Below are 17,883 nucleotides of genomic sequence, written 5' to 3'. Positions count from 1 at the left end.
GGCACGCCTCAGCCCCTTTACAGCTTGTGCACAGTGATTTATGTGGTCCTCTTCCTGTTGCTTCATTCTCTGGCTGCAAGTACTTCTTAACTTTCATTGATGATTTCTCCAGACGCACTTGGGTATACTTCTTAAAACTCAAGAGCGAAGTATTTAACACTTTTTTGGCCTTCAAAGCCTTTGTTGAAAAACAATCTGGACATCAAATTCTTAAGCTAAGAACTGATAATGGTGGAGAATATGTTAAAAACACATTCATCAACTTTTGCACCGAAAATGGAATTCAAATGCAACATACTGTTCCATACACTCCACAACAAAATGGTGTAGCTGAAAGGAAAAATCGCACCTTAAAGGAAATGGCTAATTGTATGCTGCAATCTAAAGGACTCAGTCTTAGTTTTTGGGCCGAAGCAATTAATTGTGCAAATTATATAATCAATCGCACTCCTACTAAGGTTCTAGAGAATATCACTCCAGAAGAAGCTTGGAGTTCCATTAAACCAGATGTAAGTCACTTTCGTGTGTTTGGAAGTGAAGCATGGGCCCATATTCCAGATGAAAAGCATAAAGCTTTAGAACCTAAGAGTGAGAAATGTACTTTTGTTGGATATTCTGAAGATGTAAAAGGTTATAGACTTATTCCATTTAAGTCCAAAAATGTTATCATTAGAAGAGATGTAAAATTTGATGAAAATAAATCGGCCTGCGAGCCTAGTCCGGCGGATGTGCCACCTCTTCCTATCTCTTCTACTTTTGAAAACATTTCTTCTTCAGATGATGAAAGCGAGGATGATAATCCTCCCCCACCTTCTCAGGATCCTCAACTTCCAAGATGGGTCCGTGCTACTCGGGATGCAGCAGGTGATCTTGCCGGTGATCCTACAGATCAGCGACGTACACGTTCTCAGTTTGAAAGAGCCTCTTCTTTACTGGCTCAAGCTCCAGTAAATCATGATCCTGACACTTTTGCAGAAGCTTCAGGCCATCCACATTGGGAAGCAGCTATGAATGAAGAATATCATTCATTGATGACAAATGATACATGGGATCTTGTTCCTCTACCAAAGGGACGCAAACTTGTTAGATGTAAATGGGTTTACAGAACCAAGTATGGACCAGATGGGAAAGTTGATAAACATAAAGCTCGTCTCGTTGCTAAGGGCTTTTCACAGGTTGAAGGCATTGACTACACTGAAACCTTCTCTCATGTTGCCAAAATGAACTCTATCCGCCTTGTTCTTTCCCTTGCTGCCTCTTTAAAATGGGAAGTCCATCAGATGGATGTTAAATCTGCCTTCTTGCATGGGGACTTGCAGGAAGAAATCTATATGGAACAACCCATTGGCTTCATACAAACAGACTCCAGCCTTGTTTGTTGACTTAAGAAATCCCTTTATGGCCTCAAGCAAGCTCCTCGGGCTTGGTATGCCAAAATGGATAGCTTTCTTTTAGAATCTGGCTTTTCTAGGTGTCATTCTGACAATACTGTCTACACCAAGAAAGTGGGCAACTCTCTTATCATCCTTGTTCTTTATGTTGATGATCTTATTCTTACTGGTAGTGATCCCAACCTTATAAACCATGTGAAGTCCAGCCTTAAAAAGAAATTTGAAATGACAGACTTAGGACACTTACACTATTTTCTCGGTCTTCAAGTCTTGCAATCCCAAGAGGGTATTTTCCTTTCCCAGTCCAAGTATGCTTGTGATATTCTTCGTCATTTTCACATGGAAGACTGTAAGCCAGCTCCTTCTCCCTTTCAGTCTGGAGTCAAACTTTCAGTCTCTTGTACTTCTCCTGAAGTTGATGCTACCTTATACCGTCAACTTGTCAGAAAACTCTTGTATTTAACCCATACTCGTCCTGATCTTTCCTTTGTTGTTGGCCTTGTTGCTTGTTTTATGCAAAACCACCGTGAAAGTCATTGGAAAGCAGCTAAAAAAATACTTCGTTATGTTCGAGGTACAGTACAGTTTGGGATTCATTACAGTGCCAAAGCAGCTCTTCTGTTAGTTGGTTTCACTGATTCTGATTGGGTTGGTGACCCTGATGATCGGAAGTCTACTGCCGGTTATGTCTTCACTCTTGGTTCAGGACCTATTACATGGGCTTGTAAGAAACAGGCTGTGATTTCTCTTTCGTCAGCAGAAGCAGAGTATCGTGGTGCCGTGGAAGCTAGTAAGGAAGCCTTGTGGCTTCGTCAGATCCTATCAGAGTTTGGCTTTGAGCAGCAGCATTCAACCACACTTTGGTGTGATAATCAAAGTGCCATTCAGCTATGCAAAGATCCAGTCCAGCATCAGCGCAGAAAACACATTGAACTACACATGCACTTCATCAGAAAGCTCATTCATGACCATGTTCTTGAAGTGCAATATTGTCCAACAGATGATCAGGTTGCAGACATCTTCACAAAGGCTCTCACAGAGGCGAAGTTCACTAAACTTCGATATATGCTTGGAGTTCAGGAAGTTGTCACTAAGGGGGGATAGGCTCTAGTGCCTCCTTCCTTCTCCTATTGTGTCATATTTGTAAATCCTTCAATCCTATCCCATGTTGTTCTTAAGGGGGGATGTTAGGATATTCCGACACATAGGATATAGTTAAGTTCAACTTGGTCTAGTATAGAGTTAGGTTAGAGTTAGGTAAAGTGTGTTTCTTTACCGTTGTACATTTTGTAACTTACAATCTGACGGTCACGATATGTAGTGATCCGACGGTTCACTCTCACCTCGGTATTACTGACACTTGATCCGTGGCTTGACACCCGATTGGTCCATGAGTTCTATTTAAAGCGCATGGAGGGTCATTGTTCGGGTAATCCGTGCATGAGAGAAGCTTATGTAAATTTTCATTCTTTGATTAATAAATTGCCTGTAGTACCCACGTTGGGACAGGTCGTGGACTGTTTCCCTCCTTGCACTTTGAGGGTTTTAACCACGTCAAAAATACTGGTGTATTGATTTGAGATCTGGTTGTGAGTGGTGTCCTTTTGGTATTCTTTCTGAGGAACTTACCCTGTAAATTCCTACATAGATCTCCCACTGCCTGCTGGAGTAGACTGGGACGAGGAGCTAGGTAAGAACTCTTTGTGTTTTTGATGTTTTTATGTATTTAAATATTTTTTTTTTTTGTAATACATGCCAGTCTCTGACAACAGATATATATATGTATGCAGATGTTGGTGCAGAGCGGCCAGCTGACTTGCCTCACAATGTACGGAGGGTACAGCCCGCAGCCGACCCTCAGGTAGGGGGTGATGCGGACGACGATCTAGTACAGAACCTGGAGGCACTTACTCGAGGAATTCCAGATTATGGCAGATTGGCAGACGTGCCCAGAGCGTATCAGAGGCACACGGTGGGAGTATCTACTCGTGTCCATCGTCTGTTGAGACGTTTGGTGCGAGCGGTGTCATGCTATCATGAGCATCACCGTGATTAGATGCCTAGGTTTCATTTTTGCACGTTTTTGAGAGACATGTTGTCAACGGCTGTATGAGTTTTGGACATGTATTATTTTTTGATTATGTAATGCGCGGAGCGCAAACATTATGACACACACGTATATATATACATATGCCTATGGTTTATTATTGTGTTTTCATGTGCTTGCTTGTATAATGGTTTATTTACAAATTACGCAAATGTCTATCTAATACATGATTAGCCAATGCATCAGATAATGTGTTTAATTGTCGTGGAATATGCTGATATGTAATGAAATCAAAATTCCTTTCTAACAACCTCACACGTAAATACAACCTTAGAATATGATGGTCTCTGACGGAATAACGCCCGTTGAGCTGGTGGACGACAAGTTGAGAGTCTAGGTTTACTACCAATGCCCGAATGCCGAGATTAATTGCTTCAGCAAGCAGCTCGATTACAGCACAATATTCGGCGACATTATTAGTGGTACGACCCAAACACACACCTTGAAGATCTATCAGCTCGCCATGAGGATCATAGATCACCCACGCCGCAGAGGACAAGTTACGAGTACTGCGGCAGGCACCATCAGCGAAACCAACATAAGGTGTACTCGACATCTGCACAAGAAGCGAAAGACACAATAAGCGGCAATCACGCCTATTAAGACTGACACACACACACATAACACACTAGCTAAAGTACATGTATGTACAAAATGAAGTGTACCAGCATCACGCATAGTACTTTTTCAAATACAGCCCATTTCGGGGCCGTGCGAGAGGGTTCCCTTCATAGTCAATTAGCTCATAGGCCCCTTTTTGCAAAACTTTCTTGACAATGTAAGGACCTAGCCACATAGACTTGAGCTTTCCTGCTCCTAGCTTATCGTTTGCCTGATCGTATAGCAGGACTAAATCTCCCTCAATAAAAGAACGTGGCTGTACAGTCTGGTCGAAGTGAGCCTTGACTCGCTTCTTCTATGTTTCGATGACCAAAGAGGCTAGGTGACGGGTCTCATCTAGCCGTTCTAGATAAAGAAGGCGTTCTTCTAATGGGGTAGTGTTGGGAAGTAGCTCGACAGCCAATTTTAACGAAGGGATTTCACACTCGATTGGAAGGGTAGCCTCTAGTCCATAGACTAGTTGGAATGGAGTGAAACCAGTGGCATCCTTCACGGAGGTTCGGTAAGCCCACAAGGCAGGGAACAACATCAAATGCCAGTTAGACTTATGCATGCCAACGGTACGTTGAAGCATTGTAACCAAAATCTTATTGATCGCTTCAACTTGGCCATTGGACTGAGGGTAGTATGGAGTGGAACTATCGTGCTTTAAGCCTAGCTAGGTTGTTAGTTCCGTCATCATATGATTACAGAAATGCTTCCCGTGATTAGTGACGATGGCTTGAGGGATGCCGAAACGCGAAATAACATGGTTAAATAAAAATTGCGCCGCTGTGTGACCGTCTTCAGTCAGTGTAGGCATCGCGTCGGCCCATTTAGTAAAATAATCGATGGCGACGATAATAAACCCATGCCCCCCGGCCGAGCGAGGGTTACAGGTCACATAATCAATGCCCCATTTTGCAAAAGGGCCGACAGTGACAACAGGGTGCAATGGAGCGGGAGGCGCTCGCATCTTCCGCTGGAATATCTGGCACTCATGACAGGAACGGACAACAAGAATGCAATCCTCAAAAATAGAGGGCCAGAAGTAGCCAGCATGGAGGATTTTCTGGGCAGTTGCATATCCGGACATGTGACCACCACAAGCACCAGAGTGGCAGTCATTTAAGACTCGCTCAGCTTCCTCGTGAGTAAGACAACGGCGGAGAACAGAGTCGGCGCCGAGGCGATACAATGTATCCCCAATGATACGGTATGGTTGAGACTGATGACGAATCCTTCGTCGAGCATCTTTGGAAATGCTAGGCCGAAAGGAGGACGTTTGCAAATATATAATGATATCACCGTACCAGGGGTCGAGGGTGCTGATGAGAAACAAAGTCTCATCGGGAATTTGATCCTCTGTATGAGAGGGCGTAGAAGAAGATGGCAAAGAGCAAATTAACTCAGCAAAGACAAGGGATTTCTTGGACTTGGCAGTAGTGAATTCCAAGTCAAACTCTTGGAGGATGACAATCCACTTTGAGTACTTGCCCCCCAGAAACTGGCGTGACAAGATATATGTCATGGGGTTGCAATCAGAAATCACTGTAGTAGTGCGCAACAGAATATAGTGACGGAAACGTTGGACCGCACAAACGACGGCTAACGCTAACTTCTCGACATAAGCATATCGAGTTTCCGTATCTAAAAGATTGCGGCTGAGGTAATAGATAACATGCTCAGTGTCATCGTCGTCGGTCTGAACAAGAACCATGCCGATAGTGGTGTCAGCGGCAGCTAAATATAAGGTGTAGTCACGATGGTAGTTCGGAGGGGGAAGCAATGGAGCAGAAACAAGGAGAGTCTTGAGACGCTCAAAAGATTCCTGAGCCATGGTATCCCATTGAAAAGGGACATCTCGTTTGAGTAATCGTGTGAAACCTTTAGCCACTTCGGCATAGTTTGGAACGAAACGACGTAGAAAATTTGCTTTACCTTGCAAGCTCTGCAATTGATGTAAGGTAGCAGGTGGAGGAAGATTCACTATAGCTTCGACTTTGAGGGGATCCAATCGGATGCCCTCCTGGGAGACGACAAATCCTAGAAGTCGACCCGATTCTACGCAGAAGACACACTTGTGAGGATTAAGTCTGATTCGGTAGTGTCGACAGCGAAGAAAGATTTCGCGAAGGTGAGAAGGGTGGTCCTGACGCTTAGCTGAATGAGCTGGAAGATCATCCAGGTATGGCTGTACAATGTGTCGAATGTCATGAAAAGCATAGGACATTGCACGTTGGAAGGTAGCACCGGCATTTTTGAGACCGAAAGGTAGCTTCTTATAGGCAAAAGTACCCCATGGACAGATGAAGGCGGTCTTGTGTTGATCAGCGGGAGCAATATTGATCTGGTTATAACCAGAAAAACCGTCCATAAAAGAAAACATTTCGCTTCCCGCACACTCGTCAATAATTTGATCAATGAATGGTGTGGGGAAATTATCTTTAGGACAGGCCCGATTAATATCACGATAATCGACACAAACACGGATAGTACCCTGTTTTTTAGTCACAGGTACGATATTAGAAACCCAATCTGTGAGCGGGATAGGATAAATAAAACTTGCTTTAAGAAGCTTTTCTACTTCGGCCTTAATCGCTGCAGCCTTTCTGGGGTGTACAGGACGTAAACGTTGACGAACAGGCTTAGCACCTGGGTACATGATTATCTCATGCACCACTATGCTAGGATCAATGCCGGAAATTTCTTCATAGGACCAAGCGAAAACATCACGAAATTCGCGAAAAAGGTTGGAATAAAGTTGAATCTCCTCCGGGGTACAAGTGACTCCGATGTGAATGTGCTCGACAATCCCTGGTTTCACAGAGATGTCGATGGGTTGGGTTTGCGTAATGCTTGCCATGTTTCCTGCAGAGGACGCTTGATAAACGTGGATAGGTGCTTGAAGGATTGGAAATGGGAAACGAGGAGCAAACCGCTCAACACAAGTAATCATATCCTGAGGGGCAGGTAGAAACGAGGAACGATGGTGAGTATCATGCCAAGGAGGTTCCTCGAGAGACATACTCTCGATAATGGCTTCGTCGGAAGAAAATATTTCTTTGAAAGGATCCGAAGAAGACTCATCTACAAGCCCTAAGGATGGAGCAAACGAGTGGAAAACCTTGCTTGAAGGAGCAAGTTCAGAAGAGGGAACCGATGCAGCAACAATCTCGACGTAGTTGAGCTCGACAGGACTCAACGGCATCTGGTCGCCCCAAGAATCTACTTGGTCGATGGGAGGGAGGATCCATGGATCAGAACCAGTAGAAATCATATTGACGGAAGCGACGTTAGGAGGTGGGGCTGGAAAAACGCCCATAAGGGCGGGATCTTTGAAAAGCCCATGACCCAGACTCTCAGTCGACTTGGAGGTATGCTCCACGAAAGGAATAGTTCCTTCCGAAGAGGAAGCGAAGAATGACAGCTGGTCCACAGTAACAATCTTCCCTTGATGAGGGAAACGAATGATACGAAAGAAAGATGAAGCGACAGCTTGCATCGCGTATATCCAGCTGCGTCCGAGAAGGAGGTTGTAGGTTAGAGTGGCATCAACAACTTCAACTTCCATCTCGACCGTCTTCCCTTCCAAAGTGATTGGTAAACGTTGGAGTATACCATAAGGATGGGATGCTCTTCCATCAAAAGCTTCCAAGGTCGTAGGAGACTGGCTCAGCGTCGGAGATCCAATAGCTTTCCAACAGGCAACAGACATGATGCAAGTTGAAGCACCTTCATCAATGACTGTACGATGGATGGTTTTCTTATCAATAATCACCTGTATGAGGAATGCGATTTGGGGAGGCAGTCTCTGCGTATGGCGTTCTAAGTCAAAAGTGATTAAATCCGAATCAGCCGGGTCTATACCGCCGATAGCGGATAGGAAGGACTTCCTCTGAGAAGGGCAGCTCTGGAGAACTTCTAGGGCGGACATAGCCGATGGAGTCTGGGCTAAGTCCTCAACGATATTGTAGTGCTGTGCAGCACGGGCATTTGGGTTGTAAGAAGATTTCCGGAGTACTCCTTTTGGAGGGGGTCGAAGAGGCGTTTCAGTACTAGGTCTCTCAATATGGAGCGGGCCTGAACTGAACGGGGGAGCACTGGAGGGGACTTCAGGCTCTTTCCCGGCAGATGGATAATCCTTTGTTCGAGTACTAATATTAATAGGTATCGTTCCAGCCATAAACACTTGGGAACCGAAGGAAGAGGGAGGTTGAGAGGGGTCAGCCACCATTTGAGTTTGCTGTGAGGGAAAGGGTTCTTTAAGCACCGCAGGGACCCCGGGAGCGCCTTTTAACAAACGACTAACTTCAGACCGCCGAGGGCAGTCTTTGGTGTAGTGATCCTCATCACAGATAAGACAAGGGTACTTAGGTTTGCGCTTGGCACCTTCCTCGAGTTGAGGTTTGGGGGGTTCCTGTTTAGGTTGATCTTGCTTATTTTTCACCTTCCCTTTCTTTTTTGCTTTCGAGGCTTTGTCTGCCGTGGTGGACTGAACGGCATTGACCTCGGAAGTAGTATTAGAAGTAGGTATGACCTGAGAAGTGGTTTCAATTGAAGCATTTGATTTCTGCTTCCCAGGGTTCGCGGAATTTTTCTTGGAGGATGAACTAACAGACCCAATAATACCGTCAACGGTGGGTGTTGGCGGGGCTTTGGATGTTCCTGGTCTCGGGGCATCAGGCAGATAATCATACAATGTACCTGACTGAGAATAAACCAAGTCAAGGTACTGAGCGCGCGCGATAGCTTGCTCTTCAGTAACACATGCTCCCATCGCAATGTCCCGAGCTATTGGAGGAACGAACAAAGTCGTAAACCAATCCGTAAGAAGCTGGTCGGGAATCCAAAATTTAATCATACGTCTACGCCGTCTCCATTCATGAATGTGATCAGAGATATGCGTAGCTGTTGTCTGTCTTATGGAAATTGTTGGAGAGGTAAATCCCCTCTGCGGACAGAGGCGATCCCACTAGCCCAAAATGGGTCTAGCAACAATCAATCACGCTATTATGCAAGTTCCTAGTTGTAAATCGAAGGTGGATAAGGAGAACCAACCTGGAATCCAACGCTATTGTCGTAGATGAGTTGATATCCCCGTTCTCTAGCTCCGGCAGGTCACAATCCTAGCGATTTCCGCGTATGGACACCTGCACATGCAAAGAACGAAGCAAATACAAGCATAAAATCCACGATATACAACTATATATCAGTCAGAAAGGATGTGAGAAGGTGTGTGCCCGTTTCATATCGAATGGGCAACTGAAAATGAGTGAGGAATGCCATTGCCAACGAGTTGAAATCCTGAAAGGATCCGCGACTGAGCTCAATATACCACTTAGCGGCAGAGCCAGTGAGAGTCCTTTGAAAAAGGCGAAGCCGGATTGAATCATCAAGCCATGAGTTGGATGAACACCACAGGTGATAAGTCATGACATGAGCTTGCGGATCTTCATTAGCTTTACCATCGAATTTGGGACAGTCACCAGGAATTTTGGTTGGAACCGGAGGCCAATAAGGATTATGAAGAATAGGATCATTGGTCAGTTTGGACACATCCGGTAATTCTAAAGTCGCTAAGAATGGTAACTGAGGATTAAAAGACATCTGGGGCTGCTGGTAGGACGGAGCACCAGGGTTCCAACCAGGTGGTGGTTGCCCCCATGGGCTTTGCCCGGACGGATTTGGCCCCATAGTGTATTGGCCATAGGGATTTGTATTTTTCCCCCCAACGTAAGGATTACCAAACGATGCTGCAGATGTGCCATATGGTTGTTGATAATTCTGCAAAGGATTCGCTTGCAGTTGTTGGTAATTCTGGTATGGGGCGAACAAAGGTTGCCCTTGAGGTTGCTGGTAGCCATACTATGGTGGGACTCCAAATTGAGTTTGAGAACCAGGTTGAGTTTGATAAAATGTTTGGGATTGAGTTCCAGCCTGCATTTGAAGACCAGATGGGTTTTGGGGTCCCGCTTGGGGCGAAGGACCGGATTGAGCAGCGTCAGTAGGCTGTCCTGTAGGTTGGGCTATCTGGCCAGAAGGATAACCTTGTTGATACTGAGGTTGGCCCCCCTGCTGATACTGAGGTTGACCTACCTGCTGATACTGAAGTTGCTGTTGAGCAGCGGAAGGTTTTCCTAACAGACCAGATGGCTGAGTGGGCTAGGTAGCTGGTTGGCCTAACTGTGTTTGAGGCTGACCGGCTTGCCCAGAAGGTTGATTATACTGGACAGTGGACTGACCAAGTGGTTGGGCAGCTTGTCCAGAAGGTTGAGTATACTGGACGGTGGGCTGACCAAGTGGTTGAGCAGCTTGTCCAGATATGTGAGCATACTGGACATTGGGTTGATTTGGGTTAACAAATGATTGACCAGTTTGTCCAGTAGGAGAACCGTGCTGGACACCAGGTTGGGCTTGTTGAATAGAAGGTTGACCTGGGTTACCAGTAGGTTGAGAGGTGAAAAATGGGCCACCAGAGGCGAAAGGATTTCCTTGAAAGGATTGTCCTTGTAAGTTTTGCTGAGGTGGTTTTTCAGGCTGTGCATACGAAGCTTGACCACCATGAAAAATGGTGGAACTCCAATCAATTGACAATGGAACTGAAACCTCAACATTCGGTTGACCTGTCAAAAACCCAAGAGGTGGTAAATACTGATCGTATTGGCCTTCAGGTGGGACGTTCAATGTAGGATCAGAACCTCCGAATAAAGAGGCCGAAGGTCGACTAAAAATAGGAGTTGAAGAAGCCACAGATACCGTTGGAGGGGTTGTGACTGAGGTAACAGTTATACCGCGACTCTGTGGAGTCAAAGGCTCCGTATTTGAAAAAGTGAATTGTGACCAGATAGAACCCGGGAAGGGGGACGACATAACATTGCTTATTGCTCTATAGCCGGGAGGTAGCCCCCCAGTAGCAGGAGTGCTACTAACAGGTGTGGTGGGAATTTCACCACCTGGGGCAGCGGACTCGTCAGTCGTAGTAGGGGATGTGTCTTCCATGTCGGAAGGAAATGGTGGTGGTGGAACCCGAGGAGAAGTGTATTCCCAAAAAGGGATACCGTTTTCAGAAGGTTCCCAAACAGGGTTCCAATGAAACTGGTAAGTCTCGTCGCCTGGAGCACGAGAATTGAGCGGTTGTATACTTGGAACAATAGAAAGAGTTTCACTCACAACCGGTATCTCGGAAGACGAAATTGGTAATTCCGCCAGGATGGGACTTCACAAAACCCTAGGGAATCTAACGAGACAAGACCCTACTCAGACTAACGCAAACAAAATTTAACCGGGTAATATGTTATCGTGGTCAAATAAATTTTAAGACACTGGAACTGAACTTGACCTTTTCATGTTTTAAGAGTCGAGAAAAGGACAAAAAGATGACTCTAGTCTCCTTCGAATATTTAGTGAGCCCGAAGTGACAAATGCTCAGGTGGACTTTTTCCGTTATAGAGTCTGAAAAAGGCCAAAAGGAACTGCTCTGGAGTTCTAGGTAGAGGGTGTGCCAAACTTTTCGCAAAACCGCAGAATACTTTTTAGGGTACGGGCGGTCAATCTTCCCGAATGCTGTGTTCAGTGCATTGCGATCAGTAGGGCGGCCGACACGGCTTCCTATGGATAAAAGGTTTTAAGCCTATAGGGGTCTCCCAATATATACTCGACGGTACGTGGGAGCACAATCCGTACTGGCACTTATCGTTTCACCGTGGAGGAATCACCCAACCACTCGACGGTAAGCTACCAGGCTTTACGACGCCGGAACACGTCTCTAGCCTAGACCTCTAGAATGTTTGCGTTAAATTCCAATGCGTTGTTAGGTTCATTGAGTTCATTTTACAGTTTATCTTCAGTTATGTCTCAGTTTTTAGGTCCTACCGTATGTGATCTCTCAAAAATTTCCTGCATGCAAACTATATGCCAAAATAAACCATTTCGTTCAATGAATGCTATCTACAGGAGAGTTGAGATCTTTTCACACAAACAAAATGATCACTAAGCAACAAAGATCCTAATGCAACTAATAACAAGAAATGAAAATTTTTCTTTTCTTTTTAAAAGTAACTAATTGCTAATAACAATGCAAAGTGCTAGCTAATGTAATGCAAAAAAGATCATTTGTTTTTCTTTCTTTTTAAAATGGCATGATGCATATAAACAAGTTTGAGAGATGATCACACAATGAAACAAACAAATCTAATCAATGCAAGTAGAACCAAATCTGAAACAACAAGACAACCTGTCCAAAAGCTCACAAAGACTCGAATGAACTATGTGATCTAAGTCCAACACAAAGTCAAGTGAACAAGTGTGGGAAACAAGCAAAGAGCTGACTGGATAAACAAAAACCAACACTCCTACGGAAGGCTAGAAGTGCCAAGCCACTAGATGCTCTAGGGCTGGGATACAAGATCAATAGAAATAGGCAAACAACCGAAGGATAAAGGTAAAAAACCAGTCAAACAGAGTTTCTACACACGTCCAGAAGCTGCAAAATATGCAAAAAGACGAAAATCTGAATTTGAAGAGCTTTCAACACACACACTGGCAAAGTTTACAGGACTGGCGCGACTGTCAGCCTGTAACTTGCGCTATTAAAGAATTGGCGCGAGTTGCTGGTGTGCAACATGCGCCAACCGGCGCGACTGTCAGAAATAAAAACGCGCCAACCGTTTGCTGGCTCAAAAAATAAATAAATAAAACAGCCCAGTGTCTGGTCAACAGTACTCAGACAGCAAGAAAAACTGACCCAGAAAGCTCATTTACGCAAGGAGACAAGAGAAAACTGACATGCAAGACAAACTCCAAGGTTTATAAATCAAACAATAAATAGCTCTTCCCCAGCGGAGTCGCCAAATTGTTGGAGAGGTAAATCCCCTCTGCGGACAGAGGCGATCCCACTAGCCCAAAATGGGTCTAGCAACAATCAATCACGCTATTATGCAAGTTCCTAGTTGTAAATCGAAGGTGGATAAGAAGAAGCAACCTGGAATCCAACGCTATTGTCGTAGATGAGTTGATATCCCCGTTCTCTAGCTCCGGCAGGTCACAATCCTAGCGATCTCCGCGTATGGACACCTGCACATGCAAAGAACGAAGCGAATACAAGCATAAAATCCACGATATACAACTATATATCAGTCAGAAAGGACATAAATCAAACAACATCATCATGAACAGTAAGATTGGAACCATAATAATAGTCATTTATTAATGAACAAATAGAGAAAATTACAACCAATGTTCTGACGTTGAATCTCTCCTCTGGTTGGGCAAGCAGCTACATATGCCTTGCAATAGATCCTTCTCTCTCTCTTTTTTTGTGGATACACAGTTCAGACTTCGGGCAACATAACCTCACTATAATCAATATTAGCACCAATACATCAGAACTCAAGAACTCCAGCACTTCGGAACTCGGAACTAGCTTGTCAAGTGCATGAGGATGGGCTTTTATAGATGGAGAAGGGAAGAAGTTACAATGCATCCAGACACTTATTGTGGATTGACATCTCTCCAAAAAGCTGTTGTGGATAGATGATGAGGATAGATGATGAGTCTCGACATCTTTAAAGCCAGCTTTATTCCAAAAAGACTGATGACAATAAAAGGAAAAAAACATCCGGTGCGCGTTTGTCAAAAATCTTTCCCAAATTTGGTTGGCGCGAGTGTTGTTCTAAGACAGAGCGCCAATGGTCGCACCCTCTTTTGAGGATCTCATTTATTGGCGCGGGTAAGACATTGTGGACTCGCGCTAATGGAAAAAGGGCACTTTTCAGGGATATTTTGCAGAAAGTGTCTTCAGGGAACATGAAGTACATACTCAGGGGAACATAATGCAAGTGTTTTTAGGTTATGTCACTGCTCACAGGTCCCGGAATGCGTCCTCCAACGTACGGAAACAGGGGTAACAGGGACGGTGACCAATGGTGACAAATTACTGTGTAACATGGAGGAATCACCCAACCATTAGTGAGAACAACAGTTACCAGGCTTTACGACGCTGGAATACGTCTCTAACCTAGACTTCTAAATGTTGTGCGTTAGGTTCCAAAGCGTTGTTAGATTCATTGAATTTATTTTATCGTTGATCTTGTTTATGAAGTTTGCCTTTCAGGTTTACTGCGAGATGTAGATGTAATTCCTAAAATGCAATCTAAGATGATAAACAATATTTTTATCTTCTTTGTGCAGTGAAAATCCTAGCTACTAAGGAAAGAAAGACATAATTCTTTCACAAAGAGCAAAGAGCAAACTCTAAATGCACTTTCCTAAATCAAACCAATCAGACTGTCTAAATGCAAATGCACATGCATGTATTTGTTTTCGAATTTCTTAGTATATGAATGATAAGAAGAAAGTTGATGCACAAATGTGAATTTATTTTCAAGCGACAAATATCAACAAGTTTCTTTTCGAAATAAAAAATGGAGACAATCAAAACACCTTACGATTTTGAAATGAATACTTGTTTTTGACACTAGAAAAATTACAAATTCAGACCAAAAAACAATAGTAACAGGATAATCGACCATCAACAGCAATCTAACTCTTTCCTATGATTGAAATCGACACTTGCGACAGTTTCAAATCAAAGGACGACAATACGATTACGCTACTTTTGCAAAGGAGAACTGAAAATGACTCAACAAACGCACAAAAACATTTACAATTCTTTTGTACAAAGGAGGTGGAATAACAGCAAGGAAAAGGGGTTTCAAACAGACATATACTGATCACAGGCAGCAAAATTCAGGAATAGAATTGGAAAGAATGAATCACAGAAACCAAAACTGCACAAATCCTAGCCTGATCAGCGCAGCTGTAACACAGGGAATTTGAAATGCAGCGCACCTTCTACACTCGGTAAGTGCGCTGAATTTCAGATTCTTAGAACAGTACCTACGCTAGGCCAGAAACGAGACTTTGCTTGGGTTCCGGGTCACAGTTTGCAGTTCAGTTCATGGGTTTTGGCCGAGCAAAAGGTAATCAGTAATTCAACAATCAGGGGTAGATCTAAGGAGGATCTAGAGCTATCACAAGGGCAATCAGAGAGTTTGTGAATCAGTTGTTTAAATCATAAACAGATCCCGTATATGGACTGAAGTGGCATTTATCTACTTTGCGTTTGCTATGGCAAATGCAGTTCGAATGCTACCTGTAAGTTTATGAAATATACAACAAGGAATATAAACAAGCAAACTAATTCGTCCCCAGCGGAGTCGCCATTTTGTTACAGGGAAAAGTGTCTACTCAGAACTGCTTATCCCACTAAGGTGTGATAGCTACCTTAGAAACAAACACAGTAAAGCTACTTTCGTTTTTCCTTTATAAAGTATAGATAGAGAGGAACAAAGAAGACCAACCTCTGTCTTGCGCTAATCTCCTGGTTTGATTCCTCTCTCACTTGATAGTCTTTCGCTACTTGTTCCCTTGCACGCCCAGCTTCACAGAGTACCTGTAAGATCACAGTAGCATAGCACTATACAAAGAAATGGATCTATAATCATAAACAATCTAGCATCAGATGTAAATTGAGCATACAAATGTAGCAAACATAAATGACACAAGAGTATGGAGGAAAACTTGAATAGCTTTTATTGATAAACAAGAAAAAGCCAAGAGGAGTTACAACCAGTTGTTCTGACCTAGAATCAACCTCTCAGCAAGGAAGCCCCTCTTCACCTCATACAAAGCTTAGATCACTCAACAATCTGATGTTTGTCTCAAGAAACCAACAGCAATTCCTTACAATATGCAAAATTCCAGCTTGTGGATCTCTGGGATGAGGGATCCATATATAGATATCTGTAATGGAGATGAGTCAGTTTATGATTTGATTAGTGTCTTCTCTCTGATAGTTCTTGCTTCCACTTGGAGATTGATGATCTCTTACTCATCCTTGGTCGAATTCAGAGAGGCAAGTGTCACAGGAGAAGTTTCTGGAAGCTTCCATTGCCTCTCCACCTCGTAGAATGACACTGCCATTTGTCATTTCTCGCCCATCGCACCCCACAGAAGGGCTTTTTGAAATGCAACGCACCCTCACAGTGTACTTAGGTGAGATGCAACGCACCTGGCCTGTGGAGCAGCTGAAATGATCCTGTTTTAACCAATTCTGAGTAGTTTTTCATGGAGAACTTCTGGGAGAAGCTGTAATCAGTTGACCTTGTTCCTTTAGGGTTTAGAAAAACACTTTTAGGGACTTAGGAGCCCTTGGTTTATGGACATTTCATGCTTGGGGTTGTAGTGCCCAAAAATGTCTATAACACCAGTGGAGTCGCCAATGATGTTATCACTCAGGTTGTTCCCAAAAGTTGTAAGAAAGGGAATAATGCCGAGGTAACCACAGACCAATATTTTAGATATAGAATCTAGCCAATATGTATCCAGAGAGGGCTCTCTCTTTATGATTTAGCTTTGTTTTTTAAAGGTATTAGGCTAGTTATGAAGTTCAAGGGTTTTGTTTTGAGTTTAGGTGGTGAGATTCATTAGAACAGTGAGGTAAAACAGAATAGTTCAGTCCATTGGGCATGATGGAGTCAAAGTAACAGGCTTTCTGGATTTGCAATTACTCCTCATTGTTATTTCTTTATAAGATTTTTCATTTCGTTAGAGTTGATTATCTTTCCTGGTTTCCCTGCGATACCCCTTAATTCAACTTCCTTTCCTTTTGAACAAAATTTCATGAAAAGTTCTTGAAAATTAAAAGCTTTTGTACCGAAGGATTGTAGCCATTGGACTCCTAGTACAACATCAGCACCACCCGTTGGAATGGAAAGAATTGGACTATTCAATACATATTCTCCCATGGATAACTTGATATTATGGCACTTTCTAGAGCAATTTATGATTCCTCCACTTGCAACCGTCACTTGACACTCTGGTGCTGGATATAGGAAGCAATTCAATTCCTTGGATATCTTACAATGAATAAAATTATGGGTACTGCTCGAATCAATCAACACTATTACCTTTTTCTTCTTGATATGTCCTTCTATATTGATAGTTTGAGGAGTGGTAATTCTAGCCAATGTATTACAAGATATGGTGGTATTCATTTATACTTTCTCTAGGGTTTGTTCCTGGTGTATATCCTCTTCTTTTGACGTTTCTTGTTCCTTTTCATCCTCCTCTTCACAATCTATGTAAAATAATTTCTTCTCTACACACTTATGACCTTTAGTGTATTTTCTATCACAACTGTAACAAAGTCCTTTTGCTCTTTTTTCTTCAAATTGTTGTGGTGTCAACCTTGTAGGCTGTGGAAGGCTAGGGGCAACAACACTTCCATCTTTATAGTTGTGAGTGGTAGGCTCCCTGGTTGCCATAATTTTGCTTTCCATTTTTCTTGCCAACCTGAATGCCTTCTCCAATGGATCAGGTTCCTAGAGGAAAACCTCATGTTGGATGTTATCCTTTAAAGTCCCTATAAACACATCAATCATATGCTCCTATGGAATATATTTTACCCTTATATTCAATTTTTGGAAGTCCTCAATGTGCTCCATCATTGAACCATTTTGTTTCAGATTTATCAATTGGATAAAAAAGTTGTTGCTTTTTGTATCCTCATAATGTGTATCATTTCTTCCGTAAAAATTTCCCAAGTGACAATTTGTTTACGAGATAAAATCCATCAATACCATACAAATTGATTTGGTTCCAAATATAAAGTTGCAATGCGTACCTTTTGTGTGTTTTGCACATTATGGAGATCAAAATATTTCTCCATCTGTAGTATCCATGTTACAGGATCCTTGCCATCAAACTTCCTCATTTCGATCT

This window comes from Pinus tabuliformis, chromosome 6 (genome assembly GCF_031772625.1).
Source record: "Pinus tabuliformis cultivar Carrire ecotype Pingquan chromosome 6, CPIR1, whole genome shotgun sequence".
Taxonomy (NCBI): Eukaryota; Viridiplantae; Streptophyta; class Pinopsida; order Pinales; family Pinaceae; genus Pinus; species Pinus tabuliformis.
Note: the sequence above shows the minus strand (reverse complement) of the source record.